The sequence below is a fragment of the Carya illinoinensis genome, chromosome 10 (genome assembly GCF_018687715.1).
Source record: "Carya illinoinensis cultivar Pawnee chromosome 10, C.illinoinensisPawnee_v1, whole genome shotgun sequence".
NCBI classification, from domain to species: Eukaryota; Viridiplantae; Streptophyta; class Magnoliopsida; order Fagales; family Juglandaceae; genus Carya; species Carya illinoinensis.
In genome coordinates this window covers 31,210,889-31,221,671 of record NC_056761.1, presented here as the reverse complement: position 1 = coordinate 31,221,671, position 10,783 = coordinate 31,210,889, and positions in this window count along the sequence as shown.

The following is a 10,783-nucleotide window of genomic DNA, read 5'->3' as shown; positions in this document are numbered from 1 at the left end:
ATAACCTTCTTAGATAATGACTCGCAATGCAATTTGCGAGAGTTGTTGCATTAGTATATTACTATCGTGACTCATTATTTCCACTATAGCACTTTGTTGAAATTTGACACAACGTGAAGCATTTTATGTACATAATCATTTGGCACTTTTATATCTTTTATAAAGGAAATTTAGTCATAACTTTTGTGCTTTTGCCCATTTAAGATTATCCTCTTATGCTAGCTTTTAGGATTAACCCCCTATGCTATAAATAAATTAGATCAGATCCTTTAGTACATTTTTCATCAAATGAGTAAAGGACATTTGATCTAGCCATTTACACATGGGTCTATCTATGCCACAACGTGTGTGACATCTAGACAAAAATTGAAAAATATCTAACATACCCCTCAATATCAAAACCTTAGATCCCACCCCCATCTTGTGAACCTTCATCCCATGACCCAACCCAAACCCCCTCTTTACCCCTAGCCATTCAACATGGCTTTCATTAGTCATCATTCTGGCTACACATGCCGATGATAGTGCTCCAACGAAGTTTCTTGATGATGGTACTCATACAATAACATTTTTATGAGAACGTGAGTCTTTCGTTAATGACCTTCATTCTCATCTAATTCAACTTAAGGTTTAATCCATGATTGCGACTCACATTGTGCATCTAGGGTATCAATTACTAGTATTTTTTTATTTTTTTTATACGTGATGAATAAATTCCATCATTTATCACATGTATTGCACCCAAATTTGACACTGTGTATCTAGGGTTTTAATTCGTCAAAGGTTAGGGCGTTTATAAATTTGTTGGGTTTAGTTTTGAAAAAACAATAAATTAGCGGTATTAATTTGTTGTTTCTAGTGTAAGTATGCACAGTAGCAGACTTTGTTACATGCTAGTGAATATGATAAATTTTATTACATAGTAGTACTAGGGTTTCAATAAACTTAGGGCTTTTTGCATAATTGTAATTGGTTCATTACCATTGTTCAATTCTATATTTCTCTCTTTAATTTTTATTGTTTAAATTAACTCTTGTGGAAAGAAATTACATGCTAGCGATGTTGACAGATTCAATTACATAGCAATTCTAGGGTTTTTAAATAATTGGGGCTTTTCCATAACTGCAATTGTTTGATTCTTATTGTCTGATTGTATATTATTTTTTGAAAACTTTCCTTATTTAAATGAATTCTTATGGAAAGAAATTACATGCTAACTAGTCATACATACAATTACAAGGTTTTGAAATACATGTGTAGAAACTAGAGTTATAATTCATCAAAAGGGTTGATTTGATGGCATACTTATGGTAAGAAGTATGTTAGGCTTATGATACACGAACATTCAAGACTGGTACAATTGGTGTTGGTGTTGAAGTTCATGACAATAGTGATGTTGAACTAGGGGTGGCAATTTGTGATACGACCCGTTAACCCAACACGAACACGATACGATAAAAGCGGGTTTAGATTTAGTCTTATCGGGTTCAGATCAAAACGGGTCGACTCGTTAAGACACGATTGCTTAACAGGTCACTAACGGGTCAACCTGTTTTGACCCGTTTGACCCGTTAAGCTTAAATTGATTTTTTTTGCCTTTTTCAAGTTTTCAACCTTAAATTTAATTCAATTGTAATGTAACAATAATAGTTGGACTTGTGTAGGACCGTTGGTGTTCTAATTATGCACTGCAGCACTATTAGTTTGTTATTTTGTTGGGACTTTAATTTTGATATATTTATTATTTGGATTGTAATTTGTAGTTGTAGTTAGTTTTATATTTTTTTAGAGACATTGTGATTTTAATATTTATATAAAATTAATCAGGTTAAACGGGTTAATGAGTCATGTTCGTGTCTATACGGGTTAAATGGGTCATAACGTGTCGTGTCGTGTCTTGTTAACCTTTTCTTAAAATCTATTAACGGGTCATAACGGGTTGTGTCGTGTCAACCTGTTATTTTTATGGGTCGTGTTAGGGTTTAGAATTTTGACACGAAACCCTTAACGGGTCGTGTTCGGGTTGACCCATTAGCTGTAATACACATGTCTCGACACGACACGAATATGACCCGTTAACATGATTTGACACCCCTCAGTTGAACCATAGGTGAAAGTACAAAGCTAATGGTAGGGAGAGATCTAGTGATTGTAGTATGTAATTAGCAATGTGGGCAATAATCCATGTGTCATGGTCCAACAATAAAGAAACCTTTCAACTCAAAACTTTTGTATCAAAACATAATTGTGGAGGGTATTATGTGACTAAGTGGTTTCCAATAGCATATGTTGTTTGTGAAGTTGAGTGAAAATCGTCATGTAAGTTGCTTTTATCATTTTTCTTGAGTGAAGTAAATTGAAGAATAATGGGATTTGGCAATTCACCAACCTAGGAGTATATTGATGTATTTATAGAAGTACATATGAGGAAGATCAGATAAGCTACAACTCATTTGAATTTAGATAATTATATAACTAATAGATAAGCTATAACTAACAGATGAGTTACAACTTATAGATAAGTTATTGTGATCTACTTATCTAATCTTCTTGGAGTAAATCTATTTTTACATTTGAATTGGAGATAAGACCATTATCTTGAATAGTGAAGTCCTGTGGTCAAAACATTAGCAACTTGATCATCAGAGGGGATATACTTAAGCACGATATCAGCATTCAACACCTTTTATTGTTTGAAATAATAGTCAACCTCAATATGTTTTGTCCGAGCATGAAATACTAGATTTGAGACAAGAGCAATAGCACTAACATTATCACACCATAGAGTAGGGGCTCATGTAAGTGGGATATGAATTTCTTTGAAAAGCATGCAAAGCCAAAGAAGTTTAGCAGTTGTAAGTGCAAGGGAACGATATTCAGCTTCTTTGGATGATCAAGAAACAATTGATTTTTTCTTTGAACTCCATGAAATGAGGCAAGGGCAAAGAAAAATGGCCAAACCAGAGGTTGATCGACGATCATCAAGGTTGTCCGCCCAATCAGAGTCATGTTAACTTGATAATTGCAAAGATCATTTTGTATAAAGTAAATCATGATCAAGAGAACCTTTTAAATACCTAAGAACTCGTTTAGCTGCAACCCAATGAGCAGTTGTGGGATCATTCATATATCGACAGAGTTGGTTGATAGCAAAGGCTATCTTAGGTCTAGTGATAGTACAATATTGAAGAGCACTAGCAATCTGTTGATACTCAATAGGATCTGACAAAGTCATGCCATCATACTTGGAGAGCTTAGAACCAAAGGAGCATTGAGACTTAGCTGGTTTGGCATCAAACATGTGAGTTCAATGAAATACATTATAGATATACTTAGTTTGACATGAATGAAGAGTAGAGTGGGTCTGAAAGGTTTGAATGCCAAGAAAAAAATCAAGACTACCCAAGTCTCTCAAGGGAAACTCCTGTTGAAGCTGCTTGATCAAAGAGGGTATATTGCCAGGATGTGTTCCAGTAAGGAGGATGTCATCCACATAAATCAAGATACAAATTACAATATGATGGTTATGATAAATAGAGAATGAAGTATCTACCAAAGATGTTGTAAAACTAAGCTCAAGCAAAAAAGGTTGATAAGCATAAAAACCAAGCTTGTGGAGCTTGTTTAAGACCATAAATAGCCTTTTGTAACTTGTAAACATAATCAAGAAAATATTTATCCACAAACTAGAGAGGCTACTCCATGTATACATATTCTACAAGAATACCATGAAAAAATGCATTAGAAATATCTAGCTAATGATTTGGCCAGTCAAAATGAATTGCTAAGCTGAGTAACACACGAATGCTAGAAGGTTTAATAATAGGACTAAAGGTTTCATTATAATTGATACCATTTTGTTGTTCAAACTCCTTAGCAATCGACCTAGCCTTGAACCTTTCAACGGAGTCATCTTGCTTCTATTTTATTTTAAACACCCATTTACTTTGAATAACATTGTGGTTGAGTGGCATGGAAACAAAGTTCAGGTGCCATTGAGCTGTAATCTGAGAATTCTTAACTCATAGCATACCTCCATCATGAATCATGGACAACTTAAGTATAGCAAGATGGTTCAGCCCCTTGGAGAATAGTATGAAATGAATGCAAAGGATGGCATGTATGGGAGAAATGCTTATAATCAAGGAATGATTTAGGATGCAAGGAAGCAAATCTAGATCTAGTTTGTAGGGGATGAGAAGATTGAGGTAGGGTTGGGGGGAAGGTGAAAAATCTAGTATAGGTTTAAGAGAACACTCTGCTGATTGTACAAAAAATGATTGAGAGCTTTGGTTGGGATAAGTGATAATAGGGGAGGCTTATATTGAAGGTTTAGGAGATAAAGATGATGTGAAATGAGAATGCAAGTCAATATGAGAATCATGAAGATATTCTGGACGTCAGGATGCATTGTCGGGCAAGGTGAAAGCATACTTATAGGAAGTGCAAATGGAGTATCAGCATATGCATTTATCTTGGATGGCAACAAAGATGGAGCATGATCCTTGGCTGGAAAAAAAGTCTCATCAAAGGCAACATGGCTAGAGAGGAAAACTTTGTTAGCTACAAGATCTAAACATTATATCTAGCATTGTGATAACCTATAAAGATGCAAGGCTTGGATTTGTACTCAGGTTTGTGCAACCTATATGGATGAAGAAGAGGATAACACTTACAACCAGAGGTTCTAAAAATGGTGTAATCTAGGTCCTTGTCATAGAGTTTGAAGAAGGGTGATTTATTGTCAAGTACTGGTGTGGGAAGGCGGTCGATAATATAGGTAGCAGTGAGAAAAGCATCAACCTAGTATTTGTTTGATAAGTTGGAATGAGCAAGTAGGGTTAAACCTGTTTCAAGAATCTTCTATCAGCTAAACAATTTTGCTAAGATGTGTGTGGACATGTTTTCCTATGTAGTATCACATGATTGGTCAAGAGAAATGATTGAAGATAAGAATATTGAATTGGAGATAAGAACAATATCTTAAACAGCAGAATCTCGTGTAGATACACTAACTTTGAGGACATAGGTTTTGTTGATCAGAACCATGGCTGGACGACATTCATGTCAAACTGACAAAAGGTATGAAGTGTACATTATTTTTTTACCAGCAACTATATTAAAACTATACTAAGTTTTTTCATGTGTTGTGGAAGGATTGGTTAAGACCTTTGAGCACTTGATGCCTAAGGTAGAACACAGATTCTACATAAGCTTATGGCACCTCCATGCTAATTTCAGTAAGCAATGGAAGTGATTAGCATTCAAGGAAACGTTACGGGCAACTATATTACATATTTAATACATTGTAAAATAGCATATAGAAGTAAGATGAAGTATATGTAATGTTTTCATTGGTCAATATCTAAGTCAGTTACTTTAATTATATTTCCCTCTATTCTACCTCTCGTATATATGCTTATAAATACAGAGGTTTCATTGTAAAGTGTAAAAGTGTAAGTACATTGAATAAGATTCAGCTTGAACTCTCATTCTTCTCTTCAAACTTCCTTTCTCCTATACTCTATTTCATGGTATCAAAGCAGATACCTTAAGAGGGTCCCCTGTCATGGCTTCTTCCGCTTTTGTTTCATTGAATATGGAGAGTTTCACAAGTCCCTATCATCTACAAAATGGTGATTCACCAGGCATTATGCTGATGTCAAGTGTCCTCACTGGGGAAAACTATAACACATGGAGCAGATCCATGATGATAGCCTTGAAAGCAAAGAATAAGGCTGGCTTTGTAAATGGGTCAATTGTTCGACCGAGTTTGATAGATCCTTCATACGAAATGTGGGAAAGATGTAATACTATGGTTTCTTCTTGGATCATTAGTTCTGTGGCCAAAGAAATTGGTGGAAGCATTATTTGTGCAAGAATAGCGAAAGGTATGTGGCAAGATTTGAAGAATCATTTTATACAAGGAAATTGGCCAAGAATCTTTCAATTACAGAAAGATTTGTCAGCCTTAATGCAAGAAGATATGTTGGTAAGAGACTATTATACAAGATTCAAGTGTTTATGGGATGAATTACTTGTATATAATCAAATTCCTACTTGTTCTTATAGTGCGCGACAAAACTATAATTGCGGGGCTATAAAAGTTTTCTTGGATTATCAAAACATGCAGCATGTTATACAATTTTTAATGGGGTGAAATGAGTATTTTACCCATGTGAGGACAAATCTTGATGATAGAGCCTATAGCAGATATCACTAAAGTGTTCTCCTTGGTAGTTCAAGAAGAGAAGCAACGAGAAATCAATAGAAACAATATGGTGGATACTGTGGCTTTTATAAACAAGAAAGTGGTGGACAATACAAGATTCATATATGAAAAACAACAGCCACGAAAAGAGAAATTACTTTGCACCCATTGTGGCATGAACAATCATACAATTGACAAATGTTACAAGATACATGGCTACCCTCTAGGATTCAAGCAGAATTTCAAACAAAAGGGAAAGTTTATAGCAGCTAATCAAGTCACAAGCCAAACTTTGAGTACTTCTTTTAAGTCTTTTAATCAACTGCCATTTTCTCAAGAGGATTGTCAAAAATTGTTAGTTTTAATCCACTCACAACCTACTGATAATACAAACCAAGCAGCCAATGTCACTTCAAATTCTAATTCTAAATCTCTTCCAGGTATATCATTTCATTCCAACCTTTCTTCAAGTACATTGGTTTCTCCTCTATTATCTGACAATAGTTGGATTATAGACACAAGAGCTACTGATCACATCATTCACTCAATTGATACATTTACATCCATTACAAAGTCTTTACATACCTCAATCAAACATCCAAATGGTGATACTGTACTTGTTACTCATCCTGACATAGTTAAATTGTCCAAAAATCCTAAAAGATGTACTTTGTGTACCATCTTTTTCTTATAATTTACTCTCAGGGGGTAAACTTACTTCATCTCATAAATTTTGCTTTCGTTTCTTACCTGATTATTGTTTTATTCAGGAATTTACCCCTTGGAAGATGACTGGGATAGCTAGAAGATCAATTGGCTTATACATACTGCACCAATCAGGTGTTAATGCTATTGAAAGTCAATACAAATCTAGTTTAGTGAATTCTATCACAAATTCTAAAGTTTGGCTTAGCAGATTAGGCCATCCCTATATGTCTCGATTGTCATTTCTTTCAAAAAATATATCAGATATTTCCTTCTCAAATAAAATTATTGACCATTGTACAGTTTACCCTTTGGCAAAACAGAAAGGAATACCATTTTAGATTCATTCATATAATGAAAGTTCTCATTTTCATATACTTCATTGTGATGTATGGGGTGAATTCTCTATTCCTACTCATAATGGTTCTAGATTTTTCCTTACTTCAATTGATGATCATTCTAGGCTTACTTGATTTGATGAAAACAAAATCTGAAGTTAGGAATATATTCATTACTTTCTATAATTTGATTGATACATAGTTTGAAAGAAAAATACAATATGTAAGAAGTGATAATGGCTTAGAATTTAAAATGATAGATTTTTGCTTCAAAAGGAATAATACATCAAGTATCCTATGTAGAAACACCCCAACAAAATTCTATAGTTGAGAAAAAACATCAATACTTACTAAATGTAGCAAAAGCCTTAAGATTTTAATCAAATATACCTTTAGTTTTTTGGGAAGAATGTATATTCACTGCTACCTATCTTATAAACAAAATTCTATCTTTAGTTCTAAGTAATAAATCTCCACATGAGATTCTTTACAATTCTATTCCATCATATAACCATTTGAAGAATTTTGGTTGTTTATGTTATGCTTCCACCCTTGCCCAAAACAGAACAAAAGTTTCTTCTAGAGTAAGAAAATGCATATTTGTAGGATATCCTTTTGGTATAAAAGGATATAAATTCTTTGATCTTGAAAAACATACATTTCTCATTTCTAGAGATGTGGTTTTTCATGAGTCTCAATTTCCTTTTCATTTTCAGTCCACGGTTTCAAATTCCACTTTGGAAAAATCTCGAGAAAATCGTGATGTTCTCCAAAATTCATTCCTGATTGTACTGAAAATTTCACATATCTTGAATCCTCTTCTTCTCAAATACAATTTGTTGATCCAGTTACTATAGATACCACACTTGGGCACTTAGAGCACTACCTCCAAACAAAAAACTTATAGGTTGTAAGTGGGTATATAAAACCAAATACAATTTTGATGGTTCTGTTGAGAGACATAAGGCAAAACTTGTTACCAAAGGGTATACTCAAAAGGAATGTCTAGATTTTTTTAAAACTTTCTTACTTGTTTCAAAGATAGTTACTGTCAGATGTGTTTTATCTCTTGCTGCTATCCATATTTGGCATATCTATCATCTAGATATCAATAATGCTTTCCTATATGGAGAGTTAGATGAGGAAGATTTCATGAAAGCACCTCCTGGTTGCCTTAGTAAGGGAGACAATAGAGTATGCAAACTACAATGATCTTTGTATGGCTTGAAACAAGCCTCTTGATAGTCAAATTCAAAGTTCACATCTATTTTGTTTGACATTGGTTTCTCACAATCTAGGGCAGACTACTAATTGTTCACTAAAAGGGAAGGCAATTCATTTGTGGCCCTACTGCTTTTTGTTGATGATATTCTTCTTACTAGTAGTGACTTGTATGTCATTGAATCTGTCAAAACATCTTTAAGTGCTAAGTTTAAGTTAAAAGATTTGGGTCCAGCAAAGTTTTTTTTCTTAGAATGGAGATTGCATGTTCAAAGAAAGGTATTTCTTTATCTAAAAGAAAATACACTCTAGAGTTGATCTCCGATTCTGGTTTACTTGCTGCCAAATCAATCATTTTTCCTATGGATACTCATTCCAAGTTGTCTAAAGAGGAAGGGCAACTAGTGTCTGATGTTTATGCTTATAGAAGACTAGCTGGCAAATTACTCTACCTTACTCATTCCAAATCAGATATTACATATGCAGTCCATCATTTAAGTCAATTTTTAGACAGTCCTCATGTGCCACACTTACAAGCTACTTAAGAATTCTCAGATATCTTAAGTTGGCTCATGGTCAAGGCTTTTTTTTTCCAGCCTCTTCTAGTGTTCATATTAAAACTTTTTTAGACTTAGATTAGGTTGGTTGCCTTGATACTTGTTGCTCAGTCAGTGGATATTGCATTTTTATTGGTGAATCACTTGTGTCTTGGAAATCTAAGGAATAATATATAGTTTCTAGATCCTTTAAAAGGCTGAATATAGGTCAATGACTTATACAGCTTGTGAAATCACTTGGATTTGAGCCTTGCTTATTCAACTCCATCCTCAGCTAGCACTTTTGTTTTGTGATAACTAAGCTGCACTTCACATAACAGCTAATCTAGTCTATCATGAATGCGCTAAACATATTGAGTTAGATTGTCATTTAGTGTGTGGAAAGATACACGAGGGGTTACTGACTACTTTACTTGTTGCTTCAATTCGCCAAGTTACAGATTTGATGACCAAACCTTTAGGCTCTAAAATTTTTGAACCCTTGTTATCCAGGATGAATGTGTATAATATATACACATCATCTTGAGGGGGACTATTATAGATTTAATACATTGTAAAATAGTGTTTAGAAGTAAGATGAAATATGTGTAATGTTTTCATTGATCAGTATTAAAGTTAGTTACTTTAGTTACATTTCCCTCTATTTTACCTCTTGAATATTTGCATATAAACACAGAGTTTCATTGTAAAGTCTAAGTACATTGAATAAGATTCAGATTGAACTCTCATTCTTTAATTCAAACTTCCTTTCTCCTACACTCTGTTTCAAACTGCGCTAGTAACAGTATTTCAATGCAATTTCAACAAAACAATATGATTAAGCAAATGGATTGAAACCTTAGGAATATTAATTTAAGGAAAATCAAGCTTGAGTTGCGGAAACTTGATAAATTATTTTTTTAAAACATAAATAATACAATTTTTGAACTAAAAATGGAAGTTATGTGTGAACATCTATGGCCAAAAATGCATACATAATGATATAGATGCTGTCAAAAGTAAATAATTTGTATAAGTTTTAAATAAACAACTCTTAAGAAAATGTCGTTAAAGTCCCTAAGCATTGGCATAATTTACACAAACTCTGAGATTGTAAACACAACTAAATTGGCATTTTTTGTAGTGTTTCTCTCACTCTTTGCTCCTTCTTCATTTTGTTTCTCCAACCTGAAAATTAAACTTTGTATTCCCAAATTACCATCCCTTTATAGTGTACATCTCGATTAAAAAAAAAAAAAAAGACTTATTGTGTCCATTATGAACTATCAAAGGATTATAATGTAAAAGAAAAACATATATATATATGTATGTATGTATATAGAAATAATATTTGCAGTTATAGAATGTGCAAGTGTTGCATATTTTTTTTGAAAATAAATAAATAAATATAGCATTCATATGAAAAAGTTAATTTGCTTGCACATTCCTTTCAAAAAAAAAAATATAGGATCTATATAAAAAATTTAATTTTTTATAAATTATTTTTAAAATAAGTTTAAAACTGTATTTAACATTAATTAAAGACTAACGGAGCATTTCTTTTGAAGTTATACAATGGGCTATCTCAAAAACCGTACGCGAGACCTAACCCGATAACACCAACCAAACCATGCAATTTGTAATCACCACATGGGCTTGTGGTTCGGGCTCAAATCCTTTTAAGCCATGTGCACACTGGGCTCAAGAATGGACCGAACTTTCTTCTTCATAGCTATGAAATCTATCTATACTCGGCCTCAGAAAAGCCCATA